The sequence below is a fragment of the Curcuma longa genome, chromosome 16 (assembly GCF_044706935.1).
Source record: "Curcuma longa cultivar G26 ecotype Majalengka, Jawa Barat chromosome 16, ITB_CL_G26_1.1, whole genome shotgun sequence".
NCBI lineage: Eukaryota > Viridiplantae > Streptophyta > Magnoliopsida > Zingiberales > Zingiberaceae > Curcuma > Curcuma longa.
Window position 1 is genome coordinate 1,065,905 of NC_133876.1, and position 7,301 is coordinate 1,073,205.

At 35.6% G+C, this 7,301-nt stretch overlaps 1 pseudogene; it reads right to left on the reverse strand.

The window, feature by feature from the left end:
* Positions 1-837: 837 nt before the first annotated feature.
* Positions 838-1,621, reverse strand: LOC141847527 (uncharacterized; annotated as a pseudogene).
* Between the last annotated feature and the right edge of the window lie 5,680 nt (positions 1,622-7,301).

The window sequence follows — 7,301 nt, forward strand, 5'->3', positions numbered from 1 at the left end:
AGTTTTCTCAGATGTCAAATCCTAGAAATAGATCCCTCTCTTTTCCTTCAACCAGGTTGCAAATTCGTTGTTTTTTGAAAAATAGTCATCTTTGAAGCGCTCTTCAAACTTGTAAAGTAGGCATGTCTGCACAAGTACAAAAAAAAATAGAAGAGACAAACTAAATCTTGTCACTCATGCTAGATTCAATACTACACAAAATAAACCTATCACAAAGTAGATGCCCAACTGTACAAGAAGAAGATCAATGATGTCATAGAAAAAAAAATCAAAATTTTGACACACATAGAGTAACCAATAACAAAGGTCAGAAATGAATTCCACCTGTTGAATTAGCTACATCGAGCGCTTCACTTTGTACAGCTTACACCTTCCATCAACAATGTGAGTTCTCTCTCTGAGAGCTTTGATCCTTGATCGGCAAGACCTTTCCTCAGTTCTTCTAGTGTTATCGATCCGCTATTGTCAGAGTCCATACTCCTGAATATCTCGCTCAGTTCACTTATCTCTTCCTCTAATAGATAGCCTGCTATTACCTACAAAAACCAAAACCACGTAGGAATTAATTAAGAACAATTCAAGATGCACATCTCCATGAATATATACATGCATAGTATTCTGAAAAAGTCATCTTGAATTTCTTTTATACATGTAAATCATTTTCAGCACAATTTTGATAGAATCCTTTTCAACTAATTAAAGAGCTCCCATGACTGTTAATCATCCAGATCAAAGGCCTGGACAAAGGAACTAAGCAAGTATTCTTCAGCACCAGACATCCTTCAGTTCCCTCAATAAAATTGGATTCAGCTTCAGCTTCTTTCAGTTCTTGCTCACTCATGAGTCATGACATGAAATGCAACACTCATTTATTAAAAACAAATTTAGCAAAACATATTATGGATTAATTGATAGCTGAAAAATAATACCTTAGGTATGCCCCCCTCAAGGCTGTGATCATTTTCAGCAACCTGTTTGAAAATTAAAATGAATACATAATCCTAAAGTAAGTTGGATTTTAACTAAATATAAATAAAGGTTTTATATAACCTTGGGACTGGGACTGTTAAACGATGAGGAAGCAATATCTTGCTAAGAATCATCCTCCTTCTCCCTCTTTAGTCTCAGTTTTCTGCTTTCTCCTGATACATCGACTACTGTTGATGAAGCTGGAGCAGCATCAGAGATGATGGAAGAGCAACTCACAACCTGAGATTTCTCCTCTGCTGCCATGAAGTCCTCCAAGTACATGGTCCATCCACTCACTTCTGAGCTGCAGGGTAGGCTGCTCACAGACGAGTTGATTGATTCCTCCATGTCTTTGAGATGGTGGAAGAGCCATGTAAGAGTCCTATTATTTATACATATCAACAACACGACAGAGAGAGAACTTGAGGTGATGATAGAGCAAACATTACAAATGGTCATACCTTGATTGTGAAATATCAACTTTCCCTTGTTCCTTTGCTTCATTTTCAGACCTCCCTAGTGCTAGCCTTGAAAGATCATTCATGCTCCATAATATCACCATTGGAGGGGGCTCTTCCCACATGGGGTCTGCGATTAGATTACAACAAATGCTCGTGAACCTGTAATCACAGTTAATGCAGTGAATGTTCATCAAAAGCCAAGTCCCTACTCACCCAATTTATTCTGAAAAAGACATCTGCTTTAGCTGATTCCAATTTTTCAACCCCCTCCTTAACACTTGATCCAGCTACTCCCACACTTGAACCTGTCATCCCTCAACTAGTGTTCCCTCACCACTTGAGCAACGGAAACATAAGAAAAAAAAGAAGAGAAAGAGGAGTAGAACTAGGGTTTGGGGAAGGAAAGGGAACCTTGATCACGCGGCCTTGCTTCGTTTTCTTCGCAAATGATTTGCTCTGTAACATCGCCGAAGAGGTCGCAGAGGGCAAAGAAACAGGATTTTTTGGTTAGGTTTTGGAGGTCAAGGCGTAGTGTGCGCCGTTAGAGAGCAAGAGGAAGAGGCGCTGTGTGCGCCGGTAGCGACCAAGGCGAAGAGGCAAAAATGTCGGCGTGAGGCGCTGTGTGCACACCGCTAAATAAAAACCTAAAGAAACTTTTGCCGTGAGATCTTGACCGCTTAAGAGAAATCGCGCCGCGCAAATTTTTGGATTTTATAAACCGCCGCTAATTGAATCAAAACCGCCGCAAAAAAAAATCCCAGCGAAAATTTTAAAACTGCCGCGAATTAAATTTTAAACCGCCACAAATTATTAAACCGCCGCAAATCAACATTTAAACCATCGCTAAATAATTCATTTTTTGGCGGTTAATATAAACCGCCGGAAAACACAGAAAATAGCGACGGTTAATGTAAACCGCCGGGAAATACAGAAAATAGCGGCGGTTTTTCAAACCGCCGCTAAATAACTGCCGCTAAGTAGCATTTTTCTAGTAGTGATTCGATGGCCAAACTATCTTGCGAGATTGGTAAGTATTTGTGTTATTAGTAATTTTTAATTTATATATATTTTTATAACATATGTTTAATATTTATATATTTTATAATACAATTTTACTCCAAATGGCCATCGAGTAACAACATAGATATTTAGTAAAATTTAAAGAAAGAGTGTGTCTTTCTAATACTACAGGGAGACATGTAAAAAAGGGCATGTGAGATTTGTACTATGAGAAATTTTTGGTAAGTCATTTTTATTATCAAGAGTTTTATTTGTTTATACTAATTTATAAATTTTTTGTAGAAAAAATATACCTGGGAGCTAGGGCACGAGGAGACATTTAAAAAAATATGGAATAATATCTGTACCAAACTGTAGGATCTGCTATACAAATGTAGAAGAAAGGGCGTAAGACCATCTTTTATCCCAGATGATATTTGAGATGTATGACAAGTCATTTGGGCTTCAGAAAGATGACAGTCAAATTTAACGATAGCTAGAACCAACAGAAACACCGAACTGGTTGGCCTTAGTGCTGAATCCATAAAGCATATAGCTAAACTTGATAAGTTTACAATTAATATATTTATATCAGAATTATTTAATTATCAATGATTTTATTTTTATTTAATTGTATTATTTAATATTTAGGAACATAAACTACAGCGACCTACTTGTTGGAAGATTTTTACCAAGACACATAAGTCAAAGGATGACACATTTATCGATCCTTGATCATAGACATTAGACGTCAAAATTTAAAATTTAAAATTTTTGTTTAACTGTTAGCAATGATAATTAATTTTTTTATATATCTTATATGAATTTATTTTTAAATAGGATGAAAAGGTTATTAGAGTTGCACAGGCGTCTCAGCCTAATAGAGGGAGAGGTGAGATGCAGACTTTTTCCACCAACTAGGTAAATGAGATATATTATGATGTGGTAGGTGAAATGAAAAAGAGCTCCACTCTTTATGATTTTGGATTTCAAACGATAGTTGTTTATGATCATATGATGACCCCCAAGGCCAGGAGTAGTCGTTCCAACAGATCATCTAGTATGGTAGAAGCCCTAGAGTAAAAAAAATCAAGCATTGAAGAATCGACCCTCCATATTAGAATAAGAATTTCAAGAGTCTCGTCAAACTCAATTGAGATATGAGAAAATTAGACAGGAAATGCGAGAATTCATGGCTCGCATGAGTCAAATATCACATGACTTTGACTCTCAAGAGACTTAGAACCTTCAAGACTCTCAGGACCTTGATCAATAGCTGTATGAGAGGTATGTTAATATTTTTAACTTTTTTATTTATCACTCGTGAACATACAAATTAAATTTATTAATTTTCATATTAAATACATATCATTGTTTTATTAATAACCTATCTTATTATATTTTTGTAGGATTCGATACTACTAGTTAGATATGCTAGATATTTGATATGTTATGATTGTATTGAGATATTTGATATGTTATGATTGTATTGAGATATTTGATATTTGTGATTATATCATGATTTGATTAGTTTAACTTGAGATATTTGAGATATTAAGTGGATTCATTTGTTGTATTTGATATGTTGTGATTGTATTGTGATTAGTTTAACTTGTTAGATTGGTTAATTTATTATATCATAAGTTGTTATATCATAATTAGATTGGTTTAACTTATATCGTGATTGGATTGGTTTAAGATATTGAATTTGTTAAGTTGTTGGATTGGTTAACTTGAATTGGTATTGTGATTGAATTGGTATAACTTATATTGTTATTGGATTGATTTAACTTGTATCGTGATTAGATTGGTTTAAGATATTGAATTTGTTAAGTGAATTGGTTAATTTATTGTATCTTGGTAGTTAATTTGTTAGCTTGATTTGTGATTGTATTGTTGTTTATTGAAGTGTAATTGTATTGTTGTATAGTATGTATTATGAAAATCATCATTTGTGATAGTTTATAGATATTTATGTAAATGTAAACAAGGAGCATACGAAAACGGACAGATACTGTAACAATTTATTAGATATTAGCGTCAAAAATTTAAATCTGTCACTAACATTAGCGATGGAATTAAACATCCATCGTAGATTAGAGAAGAAACAAAGCATTCCGTTTACAGTCTGAGTAACAGATTTAAACTTGCATCGTTTGTTGCTAATTATTAAATATTAGCAATGGAAATTTAAATATGTCGCTAAATGACGTCAGCTACTGATTTTTTAGAGATGAAAAAAATTGGTCGCTAACTGTCGTTAATGACGGAATATCTGTCGCTAAAGCTGAATATATTCTTGTAGTAGTGACAAATGACATTTACCGATGACTTATTGCTTATGTCTTGAGGCCAGGGATACTATACCTCAGTAGGCATCCTCTTCCAACGAGTTTAAATCGGTTCCAAGACTAACTATCTATTTATACAATAGGATTAACTCATATATCCAAAGGAACCATGCCTTTTTGTTATTTGGGTGTACCTCTTGTGGCTGCTAAAATCAAATTAAGATATGTACTATATATGCCCTCTTAATCGACAAAATTACAGGCTACATTAATGCATGGGCAAATTAAACATGACCCTTAATTTCTTATGCAGCTAGAAGTGGAGCAGAATTGATAAGATTAGTATTGCAAGGAATACAATTTTCTGGTTTCCCATATTTCTGATCATATCCTAGACATGCATGCATATATGGTGGTAAAAAAATATCATCATGTTCCATCGGGTGTTCCTTTGGAGCTCCATGAAAACACCAGTCGCTTGGAGGGGAGATATGTTGCCCAAAGAATGAAGGTGACTTAGATTTAAGAGAGATCCAAAGCTAGAACCATGCACTAATAATGAAACAACTGTGAATATTCATTCTATGAAGGATTAGTTATGGATTCAATGGGTCCACTCTTCTTTAGTAAAAGATGAAATATGTCATCCTAGCGATCCCATACAATCGGCTCTTATACCATCATATAAGGAAGTAAATCGAGAAGCTGTAATTGAAAAATAAAATAAACGTAATTTGTTAATATATATTTACATTTAGATTAAAAAAATTATGAGCCTTACTTTTAGTAGGATTACATTGTAAAAAAAATTATCAACGTAGTTTGTTAAAATTCAACTTCAGTCGCCGATTCTAAGTTGTAATGTGATGAATTAGGATTTTTATGATTTTAATCGATTCAATTTTGGGCTTTTATATGAAAATAAATTATGAAATGGATCGATTTGATCTTAATTGTCCTATATTGCATAATCTGAGGCTTGATTCTAATTTTTATGATTTTATGGTAATTTTTGGCATTAATTTGATTTTAATTGATTTTAGGGGCTCGAACCGGACCCAACTCAAGCTCAATCGCGGTCAAATCGAGTCAAAATTGTCAAATTGATCGAGCTAACACGGAGGATACGACTCAGATCGAGCCCGATCAAAATCTCTGATTTTTTTGGAAACCCTAGACTGCCCTAGAGCCTAGATCAAGTGTTGGCCGTTGGTTCAAAAATGAAGGGCTCAGATTGATCAATTAATCGGCTGTATATAAACGAAGCTTTAATCGGGTGAACAGTGGCTGCGCACTGTTCACCGTCTTCCCAATTCGCGCCCGACGCCACGCCCCTGTTCACGGACGTAACTCCCAAGCCAGCCCCGTCCTCCCAAACTTATCTCATTGCGATCCTTGATCAACGAAGAGTCTAACGCCGGCCGATTGGGTACTTTTCCGGCGGCTGGAAGGGCGCGACGGAGAGGGTTTCTCCGGCGATTCCAGCCTTTGTTTCCGGCGTTTCCGGCGGCCTGCTGCATCATCCGCGCCCGAGGTCTGAGGAGGGGTTCTCCTTGCATCGTTGAGCTCGCTTGTATCACCAGCAACACCATCGGAGCATCGAGAAGCTGAGAATTCCAGTTCGCCATTCAAACAGCTACTGCACAAGTTGATTTTCACGGCGGAGAGGGTTTTTCCGGCGTTTTTCTTGGTTTGGGCAGCTAGAAAACACACAAGAGACCGACGTGAAGATTACTAGAGGATCAGTAAAGCTTGTTGACGCCAAGCGAAGGAGAAGCACACGGAGAAAGGGATGGGATGGATGTTTCATTTCTGATTTTTGTTTCTGATACATTTCTGTTTAAAGTTTCTGCAAATTCAAATTTTGAAATTCAATTGTTCAGCAACTTCGTGGATTCTGTTATTAGGTTAATGCCTAGCTTTTATTTGGATTTTTGATTAGCATTAGAGATGGTTTAGCCGAGTTCAAGTTTTCTGTCAATCTGATTTTCGAAACTCTGATAACCTGATTTTCACTGTACCGTGCCAATTGTAATTTGATTCATCTGATTAAATTTAGGTTGCTGTGAAGGTGTGGTTGCATTTTAACATTTAGCCATAGAGTGTCAATGAATTGAATTGAATCTGCTTCATATTGCTTGCATCCTTTAGAGAGATAGAGACACCCATTCAGATTAAATTTAGGATTAGGATTTAGTAAAGGATTTCTTCCAGGTTTTGGAGTTGTTGTTAGGCTTGATTAGGAAATAACTTGATCTACATTGCATTTGGTTTTCATTAACTCAATTCCTTGATTTAATTTATATTATCATTTGCATTTCATTCCAAAAATCCCCAAAACCTCATTTTCATTGAAAACCCAAAAAGAACGACACACCCAAGCTCGATTTAAACCGTTTCTACTAGTCCTTGGAAAAACACGACTCGAGGCCCCTATACTTCATTTATTTGAATTTATTATGGGTTTTCGAAAAATCTATAAATTCTAATTTGAAGCCCTATCGTGACACCTAATCTAGGGCTTTTCATAATGTACTTTATTGTTATATAATAGCTTTTTAGGATGTAACATACAAGATAT